The sequence below is a fragment of the Amblyomma maculatum genome, chromosome 11 (assembly GCF_055883805.1).
Source record: "Amblyomma maculatum isolate TAMU_Amacu chromosome 11, ASM5588380v1, whole genome shotgun sequence".
Taxonomy (NCBI): Eukaryota; Metazoa; Arthropoda; class Arachnida; order Ixodida; family Ixodidae; genus Amblyomma; species Amblyomma maculatum.
The window spans coordinates 92,093,580-92,115,583 of record NC_139354.1 but is presented as its reverse complement, the minus strand read 5'-3'; the positions used below and the strand labels follow the sequence as shown (position 1 = coordinate 92,115,583).

Here is a 22,004-nt window from a genome sequence, read left to right as displayed (position 1 = left end):
TTGCGATATTCCCCCATCATTTAAAGTTTGATAACTTCCTTTGAAAGTTGTTCCGGTTGAATATCTTGAATACTTTCTTGACAGTCATTTATAACGGTCATTAGATGTTGATAAGGCTGCTTAGAACTTACATAAAAGAAACACGCGCTCCACACTTGGAAACAAATCTAAAAATTAATTTGTTACAGTTAAATGTTGATTCTGTCTTAAACTGCGTACTTACTTACTATTAATTATTTGGTTCGCAAAAAAATAAAGGCGTATATGTGTTACACCAGCGACATGTTACACTGTGGACACCTGGCTCGCATCGGAAGGGATAGAGGTGGGAGTGAAAGCGGAAAGAGAGAAAGAGGCGGCCTCCGGTGTAATTTCGACCACCTGTGGATCTTGACCGTGAACTTATATACACAGCACACGGATGTCTGTCGGTTTCGCCCCCATGAAACACAACCGTTGGCGGCCGGGATCGCCACCTATTATCATATTGTTTCCGCCATTAGTGTATACTCTAAACAGGTCTCATATATTTCAGAAAACAGCAGCAAAATATATTTCTAGCATTGGTCATGTCATACTACTGCGACCTTGAAAAGTTTAACCTTTATAAGCACCATTACGCGAAACACCGGTTGCCTGCGTGTGTCGGCTACTCTGCCCAGGGACGGGTGATCGAATCCAAGCCTCGGCGGCTGCTTTTCGGTGGAGGCGAAAAGCTAGGCGCCCGTGTGCTGTGCGATGACAGTGCACGTTAAAGAACCCCAGGTGGTCGAAACTTTCGGAGTCCTCCACTACGGCATCTCTCATAGCCTGAGTCGCTTTGGGACGTTAAACCCCAAAACCAAACCAAAACAAAGCCTGCATGTGGACGCGATGGTACCCGACAAAGACATCCGGTCCCCAAAGAAACAAGTGTGACAGATACTGTGCTTTTCCCTTCCTGATAATTCCTGATAACCGATTAAGATAAAAGGCTCTCCAGACTCATGACGAAAATTTCGCGGCAGCAAAATTTGCGAGAAGCTTTAGGAGATTCTGCGATTAACCGATACTACGCCTTTCCTGCAAATCAGCTATAGACACGGCTTGTAAAGCGTTAGTGAATTTCGATGCGTTCAACGGAACGCTAGTTGTGTTCAACAAGTGGCGCACGACGTATATGTGTGCAGCAGCAATGCTCACGCTTTCGCATTTGTCCACTGAAGATTCTGAAGGCCTTTCAGAACTTCCTTTTAGTTCCTTCAGAATAACTCTAATACTCGAACAAAAAAGTACTTGTCTAGTAAAGATGTATAAGAGATAAAAATATCCATCGAAGCTTCCTTTTCATCATCATCATCATCATCATCAACCTGACTATACCCACTGCAGGGTGAAGGCCTCTCTCATATTTCTCCACTCAACCCGGTTCTGTGCTAGCTGCATCCACTAGACCCCTGCGAACTTCTTGACCTCATCCGCCCACCTAACTTTCTGCTGCCCCCTGCTACGCTTTCCTTCCCTTGGAATCCAGTTTGTTACCCTAAGCGACCATCGGTTATTCTCTCTTAGCACTACATGTCCTGCCCGTGCGCATTTCTTCTCAATTTCCACTAGAATGCCGGTAACTTGAGTTATTTCTCTGACCCACTCTGTACGCTTCCTATCTCTTAATTTTACCCCTACCATTTTTCGTTCCATAGCCCTCTGGGTTTTCCTCAACTTAAGTTAACTCTGTTGGTTGGCCTCCACGTTTCAGCCCCATAAGTGACCTGGCTCAGCTAAAACTTTGATCTCAAACTAATGGGATACAAAATCCGAAAGAATGCTGGAATCCACACTATTTAATAAAGGCGCCAAATTCAAAGCTACGTTTTGCCATCATCAAATAACTCCGTGTGTTAATCTCATAAACGTCTTGTGTGTAAATTTATTGTGTCGATGTTTCTGTGAGTGTTCATCTCCCTTTCCTGTAAACAGTGTCTCGCTCATTATCTCCTCTAGTAAATGACTTATTTTTGTTTTCTATTGCGCAAATCAAGTACCAATAATTGAAAGCTTTTACGTGGGCGTGGAAGCGGAATCAAGCTGCAGTTCTGGATTTTATCTGTACTTGTTAAACCTGGGGGATGAAAGAAAGATTTGAATTGTGTCAACTTTGTCAACAATTTTGCCCATCGGATTTATACTTGTGAAAATCTAAAAATATACCTGTTCTGAGTATCTCCACCGTAAAAGCTTTCGAATTCCCCATTTTGTTGCTCTAGAGTCAAGAAAGCTGATGTCAGTGCTGTATCTAAACTTGTGGCTGTGTATAATTGACATTCGCGTTTTTGTGGTAAAGCTATGTCCTGCCCGATGTGTATAAATGTATCCATTTGCACTAGTTCCTACCGCAAATATGACGAAACCTACCTTAAGTTAAACAATTTAAAGAACAGGCGGAAAGCTGTATTGAATTCTAAATGTTCATTTCAATATAACGATAACAATTGAAATCAGGATTTTAGGAACCAAACGAACGCCTGGAAGAAGCAAAAGGTGTTATTGCACAATAACATATTCATAAACAGCCTAATGGCCCTAAATATTTAGAATTTATAGAGATTATAATGAGCGTGTCAAATATTGCGTCTTTTTGTTCATTACTGTATACATACGTGCTGACGCGGCCTAGGCTAACAGGCTGCTCTGACGCGGTATGGAAAGCTAAAGGGGGGTTCAGTTTCCATTCCACATCTGTATCCCCAGCTGCGAGTTCCTGCTAAGAGGGCTTCACAAATTACAGACCGAATACCAGTTATGCAACCTCTCACCTGCAGGCTGTCAGAGGCATGCTGCCTATTTTTCGCTCAAAACTTCAACGCTGACAACCAAAGCTTTAGATATAAAGGTGATGGGAATCAACTAAGGTATAAACCTCGATCAGTATGCAAGTAAATATTCATAACGCGGCATATAGCTTACAATTTATCATAGCTCTATGCCATTGAGCTACATAAACCGTACTACATCCTGTAAGCTTAATAGCAGTTCTTATGAGCACGAAAGTCGTTTAACTGAGAGATCATGGAAACAATTTTGTTCAACAATGGCTTATCAGTAAATAAAAAGCGTAATTTTAAGCCTGTGGGAGAACTTTGGATATCTTGTTCAAACCCTCAAATGATGAGCAGAACTGTTCTACACAAATAAAACACAGGCTCTATATATAAAGAGTAAACCCAGCGACCACATCGCGCATATTTGCTTCATGGAAGAAAAACGTCGCACATGAATTATGACTAATATTAATATCGAAGCGAGTGGGGCAGTTACTGCCAAAGCTATACCATCATCTGAAGAGTAGACAAAATATTAGTCCACACTCGTAGAAAAACCTTCAACGATTGCTGCACACAAAAAGTGTATTCCGAACATTAACTTCGACAAAAGCTAGCTGCTTATTAATGTTAGTATCTATTGCGCAATCCCTCAAATCACGTGATTTGAAAAAAAAAATGAGAACTTACATCATATATTAGCGACAATTGGACCAAACGTATAAAACTATTACAATAGATAGTTTCCGACTTGAGGAATGTTAGCCCCATCGACGGCACGTACGTTTTTCTCATTACTCTTATATATTACTTTGCGATGCTTAGGAAATTATAGAGGAGTGGAGTTTGCAGACCTTACGACAGACGGAGGTAGGGCTTTGCTCATGAAACAGCGTATGCATGCAGGCGTGCCACAGGGGTCTGTCCTAGGGCCCTTGCTTTTCTCGTTATATGTTTCCTACCTTCCGCGTACCCTACACTACGGATATATGCTAATGTATGCAGATGATGCCGCGATTATTATTCCCGGTCATAACATCAAACAACAACAATACAAAACAAAATTAGACTTGGCCAGCGTCTCTGAATGGTACACAACTAAGAAACGCAGAAAGACGGGCTATGTTGGTCTTGATAAGTAGAGTGCATATTTTGGCAGCGTAAAAATTAAAGACAGGACTAAACAGGATTCAGCGTTTGTCCCTTGTCTTTCTCCTTTAGTCCTGTCTTTAATTTTTACGCTGCCAAAATATGCACTCTACAACTAAGAAACTTTCTATTAATGTCAACAAATCGAAATATGCTATATTTCACTCGCGTAGCAAAAACGTACATGTTAACTTTGTGTGCATCGGTATTGAAAGTTCGGTATACTCGAATTTCTTGAAGACATAGCGCAAAAACGACGGGGACAACTAACGCAGATGTAGACAGGACAGCGCTGTGTTAGTTGTCCCCGTCTTTTTTGCGCTATGTCTTCAAGAAACTGCTACCAACTAGCCCAAACCAAACATCTGTTGCATCATACTAGAATATACACATTGTTTTAAATATCTTGGTGTAAGTTTTGGTAGACACCTACTTTCGAAAAATTATTTATTAGCATTGGGTACATACAGACGTCTTAAGGCACCTGATTTCATTGATACAAATACATTAGGTATTTTATATTTCTCCTCAATCCAAAGTCATTTCTCATACTGCCTAAAGTCAAGGGGAAGAGCATACAACAGTTACCTTGAGCCCACCGAAAATTAGAGAAGCGATCATTAAGAATCATAACGCATTCCAAGCAGGACCATCCCAGTACATAGACCGGCGGACTCAATCATGAGTAGACTCACTCGGGCTCACCAGACTCACACTCAGATCATAATGTGACTCGTGAGTGAGTCCGGACTCACATTCAAATCATGATCTAAGTCGTGACTGACTCTGGACTCACATTCAGATTATGATCTCAGTCGTGAGTGCGGCCTCACACTCAGATAATGATCTGAGTCGTGAGTGAGCCCGGACTCACACTCAGATCATGATTTGAGTCGTGAATGAGTCCGGACGCACACACAGATCGTGATCTGAGCCGTGAGTCCGGACTCTCATTTATATCATCATCTGAGTCGTGGGTGAGTCAGGACTCGCATTCAGATTATGATCTGAGTCTTGCCGAGTCCGACCTAAAAAGTTCCTATGAAATCAAATGATTTCTTGCTCAGAGGTTGAAGAATCGTGATCTGAAGCGCTCGAGTGAGTAATGGGCACAAATTCCTAATTAGATCCTAGCAGACTCGAATTGCCCGTGTAATTCTAATAATGAATAAGCTTCTTGGTGAGCTGGTGATGTAGAGCAATTTCGTTGTTTTTTATTACGCAATTATTTTGACTCTGGCGATTAATGCAGGTTAATCGAAAATTTGTTCTCGTTGACGTGTTGTATCGCGGTGGCTCTATAGTTCTTCCTTTGCTGTTTATTTACTTCGGAATATTTCGCAAATGATTTCCCGGGTTAGCTGCAGTGGCGCACAGCGATGCGAACGAGCCAGGCTAGCCGTGCATAGTTAATATTATCAGGATAATTTCGAAGCGATCATTATATAACCACATTTTTAATGTTCTTTCTTATTGCAAAAGAAGTCACAGGCTTACCACCACAGACCAAGAATCTTGTACGATATTTCTTTTTGTGGGCCACTGCTCTCATTAGGTAGGCTGCTTGAGGAGATCATAAATACGTGGCTACGTACGTGGGTAATTTAAACGCATTCCGGTATAGCTTAAATTTTGCTTCGGTCGATTTCGTCCAAAACCTGCTCAACATAATTCGCCTACGGCGACCACAATAGTGGCCTCCAGGGCCGCCTCATACTTTGCCCACCCACCGCCGAACTTCGACCTCGACTGATTAGGGCAAAAATCTGTCCAATTTTATAAGACGATGGCGAACAGGATGGTGACCTCCAAATTTGACCGAGCCCACCCTCAATTTTGGTCCCCTCACCCCAGTGGATTTACCTGAGCCGATTTCGGACCAAAATGAACGGACAACATAATTCGATTACGGTGAACACGATGGTGACTTACAAAGTTTGGTTTGGGTCATATACAGCTTACCATCTCTCAAAATTTGGTTTTGGGCAATTCGATCAGTTTATAATCGCACTGACCATCCTCGACACTATGGTTTCCTATAAAGTTGGGCATGACCATTTCCAAAATTCGGCCCCGGCCGCCTTTGAAGTTCCACCTTTATTATTGCTATCCAACGATTATTGACTGTGCCTGACAAGACAGTAGCTACCAAATCGGCCACAGTCATATCAAAAATTTGGCCCGTGCTTTAGCTAAAAAGACCAAGCTTTCGTACTATAATCAACTTAAAAGAGATAATCCCTACCATATTAATTCATTTTCTTGTAACCTTTCAACTCATTCATTACTGAAGAAAACAATATAATTATGTAATGTAAACATTTTTTTCTATTTATTTCCCGTGTTTATCTCTGTACTGCCTTCCGTCTACCTATAAAAGCTTTAGGACCGTCAGTAGTGGCTTGTCGAGAGTGGAAGTGAGTGAGTCTATGAGGAGTGAGTCCCGATGAGTCGAAATGAGTGAACTCAAATGGTTCGTAAGTTGAAATGAGTGCGCCCTTATCAGTCTGAGCTTAGATAAAACGTGAGCCGAAGTGAGCGAGCGCAGATGAGTCGTGAGTCAAAAATGAGTGAGTCGAGATGAATGAGTTAAGGTGAGTCGTGAGTTGAAATGAGTGAGTCCATGATGTGTGAGTTCAGATGAGTCGCGAGTCAAAAATGAGTGAGTCGAGATAAATGAGTCGAGATGAGTGATTGAGCCCAGATTAGTTATGAGTCTGAGTGAGCCCGAGTGAATCGTCATCCTGCACGAGTTTGAGGAGTCGCCATACTGCGTGAGTTTGAGTTCATGAGTCTGAGTGAGCTGGAGTGAGTCGCCATATTGCGTGAGTTTCAGTTCATGAGTGTGAGTAAGTCCGGGCCTTGTGAGTCTGAGTGAAAGTGAGCCCGCAGATGGAGCAAATTTTTCTGAGTGAGCCTGAGTGAGCACACAAGATTTTGCCGACGTATGACCCAGTATTCTATTACAAGACGACCTACGTAGTTTAGCTTTTGATTCAATGTGCCGCAAAAAACTGCAAATCTCGTGAGCAACATTGTATGGTGCAACCACTCCTTTCACACATCCGAATTCCACGCATAATCCAGAGCCACCCGAAATACAACATTAGGAAACTTTAAACTGCCACCTACTCACAATGTGTATGGAGAACAACGGCTCTCTTTTTTAGGCGCAAAGATATGCAATACTCTTCCAGACAAAGTGAAGAATGCTCAAAATGTTTCTCATACATCCAAACAATACTTTCAGATATTTCACAATATATGCTGATTTTGTTTACCTGCAGTGGGCGGCCGTTTCTGATACTGTTTTTAGCATGCCTGATAGCTCTTAAGATATCGTGATTGTTCCTACTTATGCAATTAACATAATATTTTGTGTATACAAGTTTATATATCTCTCTCGGCGCTGTTCTGAGTTTGTATTGTGTATGCGAGATGTCTGCTGCTTTGTATTTTATTTTTTAGATTTCAAACAGTGTTGGACACATTTTTATTCTGTTTTTGAATGATGAATAAACAATTTGAATTTGAATTTGAAACCCATCGTACGTTTCACAAATTGCGCCATGAAAACCTGGAGATTTCGACGCAGGGTACTGACTACTTGCTATATCGACTTCTGGCCGCGGTAAAAAGAATGAAGTGCTTACCTGTTGAACGTGTACCAAAAAGGTAAGAGCCTTTACAACCTATAACTCGGTAACATCTGAAATGCACTCATTGCCACTGGGTGATACTTCCCAAACAAAGAGATTAGGTGAGTCATAAATATTATTATTTCATTACTTATCCATACTATTAGCCTTATTGAGACACGTTTGGCATAGACACAACCCAGACCAAACATCATGCGCCAGCACTGAAACACGATGCGTGCGGTTTACAGCAAAGCTCTCACTATTTGGGCACAAGTGTCTTCAAGCATAAATTATCTTCCGCGTCATTCCTGTGCAACATATTCAATCGTAGGTAAAAGCGCATTACCCAGTGTTGTCGACAGTATCACACGTCGGATTACAGTTGTGTAAAAACAAGACACAAAGGTCTCTGCGTTGAATCCCTTCCTGCAAATATTAAAAAAAAATATCTTCTTATAGAAGATATGGAAGTGGGTCAAAACGTCGTGTCAGGGAATGATTTTTCTCTATAATCAGAATCAAATGCAGCGTTGATTCTTCTTAAAGAAGAAAAAATATTACGCGGTACTAGATATAAGGAAAAGAGTTGTTCAAGGTGATGTAATTGAGCAAGAAGATATGCACTGTGCAACGTAGTTGTACGAAGCGATGATTCCGTAGTTTTGGACGCCGACCGGTTACAAGGTGCAGCATACAGGCAGAAATGCAGATCAAAGATTTTACTTTGTGTGGTTTTAAGTCCCAAACTGGGTTTAAAGTCCCAAAATGACTAAGGCTTTGAAAGACACCAAAACAGTATTGAGGTGTGTTCAGTGTTAGTCAATAATTTTTTCGGGCTTGTCTGGTTAAATCTCTCTCGAAATATCTTTGAGAAGGTATACCCCTATACGATGAAGTATTATTATTTTCTTTCAATTTAGATGCTTCAATTTACATTGTGTTTTTCAAAACCTACCGCTAGCAGCATTGTGTTTCGTGTGATGAAAGAAAATATTTTGCGAACCACATGTTCTCAAACATAACAATAATATGGAAATCTGTGTCACCATTAGGGTTCATAGTTCTTTTGTTGTGGTGAAATAAATTTTATCCGGTAAGGAAGAAATGCGCAGAGGAGTCTATTATGCACAGCCTGGTGGAAGAAGCTAGGAAAGGCAACTTTCGCACCTTGAATATTTCGCACATTGTTTTAGAGTACCAATGGACAGGCAATGTTTTTGTAGTAATAAATTGTTAAGAGAGTACTGTAAATCAAGCAGGTCTCCAGCGTATATATGGCCTAGTAGGCACCAGAAAATGCTGCTTCAATTCAATGCATAGTCGTAACGCGAAATATTATATTAAGAATGAAATAAAAGTCATGAGGGGTTAAAACGGCATTACAGTTTGTGTAATAAAACGGCATTGTTGGCGCATGACGTCGTAGCGACTGGAAAAGCTTGCTTTTGCAGCTTGAATAGTTCTGGCGGGTAGCCATGGAATAGTGGTCACTAAGTGGCCGAGCATTCTACCATAGGTATTCAGCTATTCGGGACGGTCTTTAAACCACTACAAGAGGATGGGTGTGCGTAATTGTGTGTGCGCGTTACTGCCAATTATAAATATTCATTGATGATAATTCAATTAGAATGTGTTGTACGTTACGCATTGTCCTGCGAATAATTCAAAAGTAAATATATCTACTATGAACAGTGTTTTCACGTAATTGTCAAGAATTGAGGTGCTGTGACGGTATATTTAATTCTAGAATTTTACATGATTGGGTATTGTAAAGCGGCGTCGTTTTTTATTGGCCTGCAGGGCAATTAGCAGAGAATTTTAGTACACATACGCAGAGCATATGCGTGTTATTATCAATTGTTAACGTTCAATAGATATCACTGCAATGCAATAACTTTAAGAACAGAGGGATATTGTACAAACCATGCCTTTTGTGCATGTCCTGGGAGTCATGCACATAAGGTTTCACAGCTCATGGCATGGATGCTAATGACTTCGACTGGAAAAAGCTGCCTCTGCGCCTTTGAAAGGTTGTGCCCGTAATTATAAAGTACAAAGCTGTACAGAAACAAATATCCTACCTTCTTGAATAAAGCCATCGGCAAGGGTTGCAGCCGCTAAGGAGCCCAAAGAGCCAAAGAGCTCCGCACTGCGGAGTAAAAAACCACTATAATAAGACTAAGTGATTACTTACTGCAATGCATCGTTTTCATTAACAATGCTTTGTTTGCGTCAACTATTTGTAAACAAGTTCCCACAATGTTCAATCATATGTTTTTACATGTTTCGTTCTATGAAATTACGGAGCAAATTATCGAACACGATATTCTTCTGAACGACATGTTGAATAGCCAGCCAAGTCGAGCTGAAATTCACATTGGTAAAAGTGGGCGTGGCGTGAAGCGCCGAGCTCTGCGACTTTCTCCCCAACTTAACTTTTAGGCGGCCAGAGTGTACATAATTCCCACCACATTCAAATGCTTATAGGCCCACAAGAATGTGTGCGCGTGTGTATGCTTAGTGAATTCCGGCGCCACACAGCATTACCATTCTGAAAGATGCTACTGCAAGCTTTGTGAAGTTTGAGCTCCTGGTTCCTTACGAGTGTCCTTGGCTGTGCTATTTTCGAGGACAACAATACAGTAAAATAGTGGGGCAAATACTGCCAAAACATTATGTTGGATGGGTAATTTGAAACATCCTCTAACGTACCATGATGGTTTAAGACTTGTTCGAGACAGGGAAGTGTCTTGGGACCTTTGCTTTTTCAGATTTATATCAATGATATTGTGAATGTGGTTACTCCAAGAGCGCATATTCGCTTTCTTGCTGATGATTGTGTCGTATTCCATCAAGTTACGCGTATGAACTTGACCGGTGTCTAAAAAATGTTCTTAATTGGTGCAGTGAGTTTGCCATGGTTCTTAACACTGAAAAAAACAGTTTCGATGCAAATAACACGGTAAAAGAACCCGATTAACCACGCGTATTCCCTCGGATTATCAACACTAAGCAGGTTAATAGTTACAAATATCTAGGTGTAACAATAACAAGCAATCTTTCCTGGAACTCATATATAGATAACATATGCTCCTCTGCATTTAAAAATCTATGTTTTCTATGGCATAAACTAAGAAATTCTTCTTCCCACGTAAAACTGCTGAGGTATAGCGCTTAGATAAGGCCAAAGATTGAGTATGCTTCGGTTGTATGGGACCCATATACTAAGCTTAACATCTATAAATTAGAAATGGTTCAAAGATAAGCTGTTAGGTTTATCTGTTCGAAATTTAAAATCACCAACTCCCCCACTGGTATCATGGCGACGAACAATATTGAATCACTTGAAACGCGAAGAGAAAAATATCGCCTTGAGTTTCTTTATTCTTTACTTAACCATAAATTTGCTTCGGATCCTTCGCAGTACATATCCCCTCTATTCACACGGCATACCCGACATCATCACATTCACTCTGTGGCGCCGTATTTTGCGAAAACTGACTGTTTTAAATATTTGTTTTTTCCGCAGACAATATCCGATTGGAGCCATGTTATGACACTTTCATAGTTTCGCAAAATTTGTCTGTTCATTTTTATGGATATTTCTTTTTATTGTGTTCTGTATCTTTTGAGTTTTGTTAACAATATATGCCTGTCCTGCTTGGACCCTGAAAAGGGCCTGCGGTATGTGCTAAATAAAAAAATAAATGTAAATGTTCAAATCTATTCAATGTAAAATTGTTTATATAAAAGCGTTGGTTATCTCAAACGTGTTTACATATCTATATACGTGTCTAAGTGGTCTCATGCACAACTGTAGAAATGAACTTATAAGCTGGTTTTGTTCCCTCTTTGCGATGCTTTCCAGTCTACTAATAGTTATGAAAATGATTTTGATCAGAGAGTAGCTTGTGCTATCTGCTTGAAAGTTCACAACTACAGTACCCTTGCATCTTTCATTGAATGAACAAATGTCCTATCGACCATGAAGTCGAACGGTTTTACAGAAACTAGACGAGATGGTCTCTTCTGCACGAGACAAGCGTTCTAACGCTTTTTAAAGAGCTGCTTGCTTCATTGAATCTCCTAAAAACCTGAGTTTTTGCAACTGCTATTGAGTATCTGGTCTCACAAACCAACCTGTTTTCGCAGCTACCGAGTATAAAGTTTACCTTGAGAAAACACGTAAATCGATGCGTGGCTTCTAAGTATACTTGTAAACATTGCTTTTAGGAAGTTCCAGAACAGAAGGGATTTCTTGTGAGCCAAGAGCAACCTGATTCTAGTTCCAAATACTTCCGTCATACCAAAATGACGGTTTTTCGTGCTTTAGATGGCTCTACTCGCCAAAAGAATGGTTGCTGAGCTAGACAGGAAGAGTGGAAAGGTAGGCTTGAAAATCAATATGCAGAAGGCTAAGCTAATGTTCTACAGCCTCGGGAATGAACAGCAGTTTACGTTAGGTAGCGAAATACTGGAAGTAGTATGCGAATATGTCTACTTAGGACAGGTAGTAACCGCAGATCCGGACCACGAAAAGGAAATAACAAGAATACGATTGGGATGGAGCGCATTTGGCAAGCACTCGCAGATTATAACTAGCAGCTTAGGGATAACGCTCAATAGGAAAGTATACAACAGTTTCACCTTACCTGTACTGACATATGGGGCTAAAACGTGGAGGCTAACCAACAGGGTTCTACATAAGTTGAGGACGACGCAGAGGGCTATAAGCGAAGAATGGTAGAGGCAACATTAGGAGATAGAAAGCGTGCAGAGTGGGCAGGAGAAGTAACTCAAGTTACTGACATTCTAGTGGAAATCAAGAAGAAGAATTGGGCATAGGCAGGACATGTAGTGCGAAGAGAGGATAACCGATGGTCGCTTAGGGTAACAAACTGGATTCCAAGGGAGGGAAAGCGTAGCAGGGGGTGGCAGAAAATTAGGCGGGCGTATGAGGTTAAGTAGTTCACAGGGGTCAAGTGGATGCAGCTAGCACAAAACCAGGTAATTGGAGAAATATTGGAGAGGCTTTCGACCTGCAGTGGGTAAAGTCAGGCTGGCGATGATGATGATTGCTCGCCAAAAACACTGGCGCATTGCCAAGGGGGGAGACTGGGTATGACCATCAAAGCCGCAAAAGAAAATCTGGGGAATCTAATGAGCCAATTCTTTTATTGCTGCTAATCAGCTTCCTATAGCACAGTCTACAAAACTATGGCTTGTTGCAAAGGAGTGGAAGAACTTCAAAAATGTGTGCTTCTAAAATAAAGGACGCGGCATTAAAATTTAGGTTCGCACAGACGCTACTTTTGCTTTTGTTACCCACCTAAATGTCTTTGCTGCCAAGTGAAGCAATTACAAGGGTTCATTGCTTTCCGCTAGGTGGCATCAAATTAAACTGCTTTATGATATCACGAAGAATAAAAGCAAAAAACAAGATAGAACCACACACTCAAGGTAAACGAGCAAGTGCCAGATCTGCATTTGCAAAACAGGATTGTGAGCGTGCTTACGGCTGTTCACAGTTCCTGACCTAAAGTGACAGTCTCCAAGCAACGATGAATGAGTCTGGACCTAGAGCACCCTGTCACTACTACCGACAGGAAAAAATACATGCTCGGAGTAGACAGATTCGACCGGCTGAGTGAGTGTTGAAGTGTGCGTCGATATGGTCGAACGTGGTGGTCAAGGGTGTAACTTCATTTCACTGCGAAAAAATATATTTACGTTTTACTTTAGTTTTACTACGGAGAAAGTGTCTGCTTTAACTGGCGATCATTGATTGTGTATCTTGTCTCATGAGCAGCATCACAGTTACCACAGTGTTTCTAATGCCAGTGTGGCAAACTAGATGCTGACCTACAAATTTTGACTGATCACCCTAACGATTGGCCTCCGGACCGCAAACATTAGAACTGCTCAGAATCAGAGCATGGTTGAAGTATAACCATATTCGAGTATTGCCGATTCAGTGGTTACCTCCAAACAAGAATGAGCAACCATCAAATGCTTGCCATCTGAACCTCGACAGTGGGGCAATTCAGTGGTAACCTATGAACTGGGATACAGTTCAGTTCAGTCGTTCAGTCGTTTCCGACCCTTCGTGACCCTATGGACCATATCACGCCACGCTTTCCGGTCTCTCACTATCTTCCTAACATCACATAACTTCATCTGCAGCGCCTCGAGAATGCCATCTAACAATCGCGCTCGCTGCCTACCCCTTCTCCGGTGACCCTCAACCTATCCCATGATCACGTCTTCCTCCAGCGACTCCTCTCTTCTCATCAGATTACCAAAGTAGCTGAGCTTTAACGTTAGAATTTTACCCTCCAATGAGCATTCAGGGTTTATGGTCGGCAATATAAACTGATTTGATCTTCTGGCCTCCCAAGGAACTCTCAAGAGTCTTCGCCAGCTCCACAATTCAAACGCGTCAATTCTTCGGCGGTCAGCCTTCTGCCCAGTACAACTCTCGCATAGATCATGGCGTATTGCCCTATCAAGTCCTGGATCATCAACGGTCAAGAAGTGGAAGCTGTGACAGATTTTCTCTTCTTGGGCTCCAAGATTACCCCGGAAGGAGATTGCAGCCTTGAAATTAGGAGACGCCGGTTTCTGGGAAAGAGAGCCATGGCTAGGCTTGACCGCCTAGTAAAGAGCAGAGACATTACACGCCAGCAAAGATCCGTATAACTCGTGCTATGGTCTTTCCAGTTGTGATGCGAGAATTGGGATAAGGTACCCACAAACTTGGCCTACTGGAGCACGCACATTTGAGGTCCTCACAATTTAACCAAGCATTTTACCTAAACTAATTCCAGTATTGCAATAGAGCGATTTCCTTCAAGCTTCCATGATCAGTGCAGAAATATAGCCTTCTAGACCATCAAAATTTAACGTCTGCCAAATTTGACAAAACGTGGTGCAGAAGCTTAGTTTTTGATGATCAACTCAAGATTACTTCAAAATGTTTGTGGGCCTACCGCTAAACTTGGTCTCTTGACTCTCACAATTTCACCCCTTTAGAATTTGTCCAATAAAATGGCACTAAGCAATGATACTGAGCCAATAAACTGATAAGTTAAGATGAAACATGGAATGTTTCCTCGAAGAACCTCCATAGACGAGGTGGAAAAGCCTTGGTGTGCAAAACTAATCTCCCATTGCACCTTCACATAATTTCCTGCAAAGCTGACTTAATACAAGCCCTGCAGATACTCTCTGCATGACAGAATGCTAAGTTCAGGATCACGTGTTATGAGTACAATGTTCTCTGTAGAACACGTCCCTGTTTCAAAAACTTTCACCACATGTAGCACCAACCTCAGAGGCCACGGAGGAATATGCTCTTTTCGTGTAATTTTGATTAATTGTTGAATACAATTTCTTGCTTGAAAACATGCATTGCGCTAATAATGAGTCGTTTTTAAGTATATTAATTTTGTATTCGAATTATATGTTCTAGGTTGTAACATTCAAGGTGTAAATAATTCAATTTTGGTCATTCGTACAATTAAATATAAAAATAACGATGTTAGATACAGATTTGATTGTGCCATAAAATATTCCTCAAAACGTGTCACTGCGGAGGTTCATATTGCTAAAGCTACAAAGCTACAAAAGACCAATGATAAGTGCCCCTTAAAGAGGTGGTTTTATAATTTGTGATGACTCTCGAAAGGCAGAAAAGCTTTGTGAAATTAAAATAGGCTACGTTATAGAATAATCAATGTTCATTGACATATGGAATAGAGAAATTTATTTGTTCCTATTTAGTGTTACAAAATAGTCATTTAGATAACTACACTTTGTTGAGAGATGCTTAATTTCGCTCGAAACATTGTTTACTAGAGATTAAGCCCTTTAGAAACAGTGAACCATAGTGCAATAGTTTAGGATGTAAACTATGACACTTACATTTCTTCATCGCAACTGAACAAGGGCTCCGGGAGCGCTCCAGCGGGAATTTCTGTGATATCAATAAAAATGCATTGCTTAGATACCAGCGCCCTAGAAGCATAAGTTGCAGTCGAGAAGAAAAAGAATAATGGAGAGATTTGGGTGTCAGCGTAAGAGCCATATCACTGTGATTGCAATACACAGACCGATGTTGCGCTCTCTGTGCATGCTCGATGTGGCGAAACGCGTCTTTATCAAACCTTCGTAGCGCGGGGTGCTCCAAGATAACCATGGAAGGATCGCCGATGAGAAGAACAGTTTTCGTATTATTCTGAACTGTTCCTGTAGCCCTTCCTGGTTTATATCGATGTTTCTTCGCCCAATTCAAAGTTCGAATTGCAGAATAGTGCACACATTCATAATTCAACGACCAGGGAGCGTGACTGCTCCTTTCTATATCAACGTATTGCTTTATTGTTTTGCCTGCCAAGTCATCCGAACAAAAAATTTCTTTTTTCAGTGCAATGGTAGTCTGTTCACTTTTTGCCCACGACATTATCACTACCACGTGATAAAACCAAGGTGGAAGTCTTGTTTGCCTCGTATCAGCGTGGACATGAAGTGTTAAAACGAGCGCCGCATAACTGCCGCCGTTTCCCCTGTCCCGCCATCCGTTCTAAAGCCACGTAAGTAGTAAGTGGGACAGTGACGTGCGCGTGGCCTAATGCAGCGGACAATGTCAGAGGAGGAGTTGTGGGAGGGTGTCTTCATAGGAGGATGACTGTAGACAGGATCTTCATAAATGCAGAAATAGTAAAATGGCATCGCGCTACCACTGACGTGGTATTGCGGCAGTGCATGGATCGAGTGATCGTATGCATTCACACACCCTGGTGGCCGAATGTCTCGCTGCTGAATTTTGCTACGTTTTAATTTCTTACCAAAGCAAACTTCCTCCACGTGGTTTCCTTGTCATATTTGTTGTTGTGAAAAAATCTTCACAGTCGATCACCTCATCTTAAACTAAAATTTTGTCCCAACGTCAGTCTCAACCTAACGAAAAGCGGCTATGGCTGAGAGGTTCGTACCGCACAAGCGAGCGATGTTGTGCACTGCCATAACTACATTGCAGTGTACCGTACCCTCATCTGACTCGGTAGTTGACTCAGATCGACGACCATGATGTCTTGTAGCCATCGTCGCTTACAGACTATTTTCCCTCTACCTTCTATACAGCCTGGCAGCAGGAAGAGTTTATTCTATCTAGTTTTCTTGCTGAGAAGTGCAGCCTCTGGTGCTAACAAATTAAAACAATTGCAGTTGCTCAACTCAACTCCGACAGGTTTCGCGGAGCGAAAGCTGTCTTAAACATAGACTAACCTGTCAAGTGGCAAGTGCAACAATGCACTACATGCGGCTTGAAGAGGACCATCGCCGCAAGCTGCGCGGGCCCGTTTGCTTCCCAGCCTTGTCGGCAAAGGAGCAGCCACACTCCCTCACTATCGTTCTCAGGCTGTATAGGAGAAAACCTGGGCCAGGGGGCACTGCGCCGCTCTGAGCGTCAGCGCCCTCCATGGAGACCCCGTCAAAACCTCCGCGCAACGCGGCCGCGTCGTCTGCGTCCCGCCGCATCGAAGAGCTTGCTGTCGTCTGCTCCGCGCTGCTTTCCAGCACGTGTTTGCGCGCGCGCTCGGTTCTTTCTCTCCTCCTCCGGCCGCGTTCTGGCCACGGTCGCGCTCCAACAAAGGGGAAAAAAACAGGAATGAAAAAATGACGGCGCGCTTTTTCGCAAAACTTGTGTGGAAACGGTAACGGAATGGTCGTCGGCCATTTTTTTTTAGGTATCTCGTACCGCTCGTATCTCGCATCTCTGTTTGTAACTGGCGGGGCCGCAGCAGCCATCGAGGAACCAAGTCGGCCTCAAGAAACAGATATACGTCATTACGTCACTTGGCGCTTATAAAGGAAAAACACATACGCCAATCGTTCGAGTTCGATCTGTCCTCATACGCGATCCTACTTCGGGAGCTCAAAACTGCGCATTCGCTAGAGGAGATAACTAGGAATTGCACAGCGTAGCTGTGGAATTAAGAATACAAAGGTTTACGGGGAGAGATGTCTCCGCCTGCATGAAAAGTCGTCAGGCATTTCCTCGCTCTTCGTCTCGTGGAGAGAGGAAACTGCCGCAAAAATAGCATGCCTCGGCTTCCCGCCAGTGATCCAGGTCGTTAAGAAACCTCTCATCGTTAAAGGTCGATAAGTCATTGATTTCGGATGTCAGTGCCGCAGTAGCAAACTCCCCCTGACCGCTGTCAGCAGAAACCAAAGGGTAAGGCGGCATGCTTTGTATTTTTGTAGGGAACGCGTCCTAAACGCGCCGAAAGCAGGTATCACGGCGCCGGTAGCATCGCCTAAACGTGTCCCCAAAGAGCTGAATAGGCCCCTTTCAAGTGAGCAGTCACAAATGGAAAGGAAGCTCCCCAACCAGCGCCCGGAGCACTCGTCACTGTGTACACGCGTATCAAATGTCAATGGATGGCTGGACTCTTCATTCTGTGAACAACATGGACAGACATCAAAAGGTGCCGCCTCAAGTCCTTCAAAATACCTCTCGCTTGCCTCTGCCTTCGAGCAGAGAATTCACGTTCATGTTTTTTTTAATGTCTGATCCTGACAAGAAGCGCTCTTTAAAAACAATGTCCGCGAGGATCAAATAACCACAATTTCTCGCTTTCGAGAGCACCGATAAAAACATGCTTCCAGCCAGCCTCTATGTCAGCCGGGGCACAGAAAAAAAGCAAAATAAGAAACCACTGGCAAAGAGCGCCGGCTTTGCGCACGCAGACGCGCGTCCATCCCCCCTCGTCCTCACTCTCCTTCTCCCGCTCCGCGTGCACATGCGGCTGCCCGTAGCACGCGCTCACGAGCGAGCGGGCTGCGCAGACTCCGCAGACAGTCGCGCGCCGCGCGGGCGCGGATGCCCGTAGGTTTTGTAGTTCCTCTCCGCTGCGCTGGAAACCGAGCGCTGGCGTCGCGGAGCAAACTCCAGCTTTGGTTCCCTATAGGCGTTGAGCGCGGCCCTTTTATCCAGCTAAAGCGAACCACTTGGTAATTCACATGACACTAGCAGTGAGAGCGAGCGGCTGTAGCCGTGATGGACGCGACTGCCTAGCCCACACGTGTGTTGGCGGCCTCTGTCACGTGCAGCGTAACCGGCTACATCTGTGGAGAGGGAGCAGGCGAGGCGACGATCGGCGCCGCGGCAGAGATGACTGCGAAGCGCATCACAGTTTCTTCGGGGCAGCTCACATTCAGGCTCCATTCACAAGCCTGATTTTACCTTCAGCCGGCCGAATGGAGCTTTGCTATAAAAATAAGCAGCTCGACGCTGTCGGACATAAATATCGAGCGCTAGCTAGAGGTACCTTACCGTTGATGGCGCAACGTGTTGGCTTGCATGTTGGCATACACTGAATTAGCAGTGCTTTCATGATCAGATATTTGATATGTTGTGAAAATTGATTTAGCAAAGACATCAACCCGTTGATTTGCATTTTGCGAAAGGGTGTATGTCTATAACCTATATACCTATGTTGAACGAAGCAGCTGCCCAAATGCAACCTCATGAAGGCGATGTTTGTTGCTCCATGCAATAAGTAACAACATGCAGTTACGCATACGTGGTGCCATCTTTGGAACGCATGCGGTACGAGGGGTTAGAAAAATGTGAAAGTCGCAAAAAAAATGCTATAACGCTGACGCGTTAAAATTACGTTTTCCAATACACTGCTCGTTTCCACATCCTGATCAGCGCTTAGAAACCTATATATACGTGAAGGAGAACGTGCACGTTAATAAAATTTGATACAAATTAGGAGCACATTAGGAGGACTGATCTGTAACAAAAAACACCCATGCATCCATCAATATACAGTAATGGTGGTATGTAGGCTTGTATTGTTGATACGAGAGCTGGAAAGAAAATAATCCACATTTAAGCAGATATTAATTCCTTATTATTCAGCCCATAAGGTCTAAACAGATATCAGAAAATGAATGCTGCTCATTATATGTGATTGCTTTTCGCGTCAACGCACCTTAGGAAATAGACTAAATTCTAAAATCAAATGAGTTGATGTCTGTGGCACGTAGGCAGCAGAATAGAGCCGAAGTTTATTTGAGTTGCCTTTAACGAACCTGCATACCTACACTCTGTCTCAGTTCTAATAAGGGAGCAATTACCCAATGCATCCACCAAAGCGCAGCCATAGGGCAACAAAGGGAAGCTATACAGCTTTCTCAGAAACTTCGTAGTTAAAGAAAAATTTGACCTGATCGGGGAATCGAACCCGGCACCACGGCCTTTCCGGGGCAGTCGCTCTACCGACTGAGCTAACGAGGACGGTCAGCAAATCAGATGGTAGGGTGAGAGCGAATTGATCTATAACTCGAAGTGGGAATGGTGTTGGTCAAATATTTAGGGGAATCCCCCAAGGTGGAGTAGATTTGTAATAAGGGAGTAATTGCTCATTGCATCCACCCAAGCGCAGTCATACGGCTACAAAGGAAAGCTATACAGCTTTCTCAGAAACTTCGTAGTTAAAGAGAAATTCGTCCTGATCCGGGAATCGAACCCGGCACCACCGCCTTTCCGGAGAAGTCGCTCTACTGACTGAGCTAACCACAACGGTCAGCAAATCAGATGGTAGGGCGAGAGCGAATTGATCTATAACTCGAAGTGGAAATGGTGTTGGTCAAATATTTAGGGGAATCACCCAAGGTGGAGTAGATATGTAATAAGGGAGTAATTACTCATTGCATCCACCCAAGCTCAGCCATACGGCTACAAAGGGAAGCTGTACAGCTTTCTCAGAACCTTCGTAGTTAAAGAAAAATTCGTCCTGATCCGGGAATCGAACCCGGCACCACCGCCTTTTCGGGGCAGTCGCTCTACCGACTGAGCTAACCAGGTGCCGCCTCAAGTCCAACGATAGAGCGACTGCCCCGGAAAGGCGGTGGTGCCGGGTTCGATTCCCGGATCAGGACGAATTTTTTTTTAACTACGAAGTTTCTGAGAAAGCTGTATAGCTTTCCTTTGTAGCCGCATGGCTGCGCTTGGGTGGATGCAATGAGTAATTACTTCCTTATTACAAATCTACTCCATCTTGGGGGATTCCCTTAAATATTTGACCATCTGTCTCAATTGGTAGCATAACCAATGACTATGATGGCTCTTGTCAGATGTCTACTGAATGGGTATGAGGGATTTGTTAAAATGTTTCGCAACAATGCTACTACGAGAAATAAGGACCGATTCATTTGTTTCAGAACTGAACAAACAATAAACAGATGTTCTTTGATACTAATACACGTCAATGGCCACGAAAGTACATATTCATACTTGTTTCATAAGAAAAAAATGGACAACGATTTTTGAATATTTCTATGATTGCTCACCTGTAATAGTGTAGAACTCCGAGTACCTACCCGAAGTTTCAAGAGGAGATGCTGGCCATCTGAAACAAAAAAAAAACATTCATTCTCGTTTTGGTCCCTTTCCCATAGCTTAAACAAAATCTTCACAACACACGGTATAGTGATTTATTGGGACGGACAACAAGAACACAAAATGTTCTTGCAATATAAGCTAAAGGTTACTTATTTCTCATACATTCAACCAGTGCATGTTGGCAGAGAAGCAAGAAATGAGTTTCGCGCACCTATGGTCTGTAAGGATAAAAAGAATTGAATTCAAAAGCGCATTAACTCTTAGCTTTCCTTCTCCGCTCCTTCCCAAGTAATCGATTTTTGCTCAACTGTTATGTGAGTCCTTAATAACATTTCTCCTTTCCCCGTGTTTCATTTGCTAGGCGCTTGATATGGCAAAATATTTATAATGATCAATTGTTCATTGTTCCCCTCTCTCTCTCTCTCTGCTGCAATATTCTCTGCTGCAAAATAAAAAGCTCATTGCGGCAAACACACGTTTCAGCAAAGAAAAACACGCCCGGGGAAAGTAACTGCACGATTTGTTTTCTAAAGGCCATCGCTGCTTAACGAGCGAAACCCTCTCGTTGTATCCTTTTTTTTTGGAACTTCTTATACATGTCCACTCGCAGACGGCGCAGATGTTTCACGTGCTTCAAGAAGAAATACCAGTTTATTCCAGTACTAAGATAGACGTTTTTTTCTGCGGATTTCTTTACATGGTGACACTGGACATCTACAAGATTCAATGAGATGACGACGTAGAGGCCGCTAAGACGGAAAAAATGCTAAAATATTTCTCATACACAAAATGTCTCATTTATAACTGTCAAAATAAAACAAAAGCGTGTATGCACGCTAGGACTTTATTTTGCCTAGCAACGATGGCCAGAAAATGAGAAAGCGGGAGCCGAATTATTGGCACAATAAAACGCATTGAGAATATGGCAATTTTTGGAGGGAAGCTCACTTCGCATCTATATCTCTCATTAAATCCACATTGTTTTTTTTCAGGGCGTTC

At 42.8% G+C, this 22,004-nt stretch overlaps 1 non-coding gene across 1 annotated transcript; it reads right to left on the bottom strand.

Moving 5' to 3' along the window:
- Positions 1 to 20,394: 20,394 nt before the first annotated feature.
- TRNAF-GAA (transfer RNA phenylalanine (anticodon GAA)) lies at positions 20,395 to 20,468 on the bottom strand. Its single transcript has one exon. It is a non-coding gene; the product is annotated as a tRNA-Phe (tRNA).
- Positions 20,469 to 22,004: the final 1,536 nt, after the last annotated feature.